Here is a 661-nt window from a genome sequence, read left to right on the forward strand (position 1 = left end):
TGAACTGGTTGTTTAAGGTCCTTATTTATTGCATACCTTTTGGTTTGGGTTTGCTTTCATAATATCTCTTTGCTTTGCTCGCTTTGGAAGTTATTTTGGGTTTGACATTCTTGATCTGGTTTTTATTCCTTTCAGACCTCTAAAGACTTGAAAATGGTTTGAGAAAATTAAACTGTTGGTTATAGGTTTGATCTAATATGTTAACTCATCTTCATTGCTGGAAATAACTTCTGGGACTGATCTTCTTATCTCATCCTTTTGGCCTTGTCCTTTTCCCTCTGTTTCCTGCAGCACTGCTCAGTATGCAGGCAGATATGGTCTGTTTGGGGAGGGTCGCTTTTCGTCCTTGGAAACTTTGCTGGCTCAGATATGACTGTGCTTTTCTCCCTTGGAACAAGAAAAATCAGTCTTGGTTTTAAAATTGGTTTGTCATGACATTATGTCTAACCATAGTATTTATTATATGAGACGATTATAAATGTATAGACATGTTTAATACTAAGAGAACTATCATTAAATAATTTACTAGATATAAAATTCTAAGTAAAACATCTCTAAACTTTTAAAGGAGACTTGGTTGTTTAAAACCTGCTTCAAGGCTTACAAGGACATCTCAAAATTTATACAGTATAATAATATATTTAGATTAATTGTTCATATA

Source organism: Nannospalax galili, unplaced genomic scaffold (assembly GCF_000622305.1).
Source record: "Nannospalax galili isolate Female #2095 unplaced genomic scaffold, S.galili_v1.0 scaffold5279, whole genome shotgun sequence".
NCBI lineage: Eukaryota > Metazoa > Chordata > Mammalia > Rodentia > Spalacidae > Nannospalax > Nannospalax galili.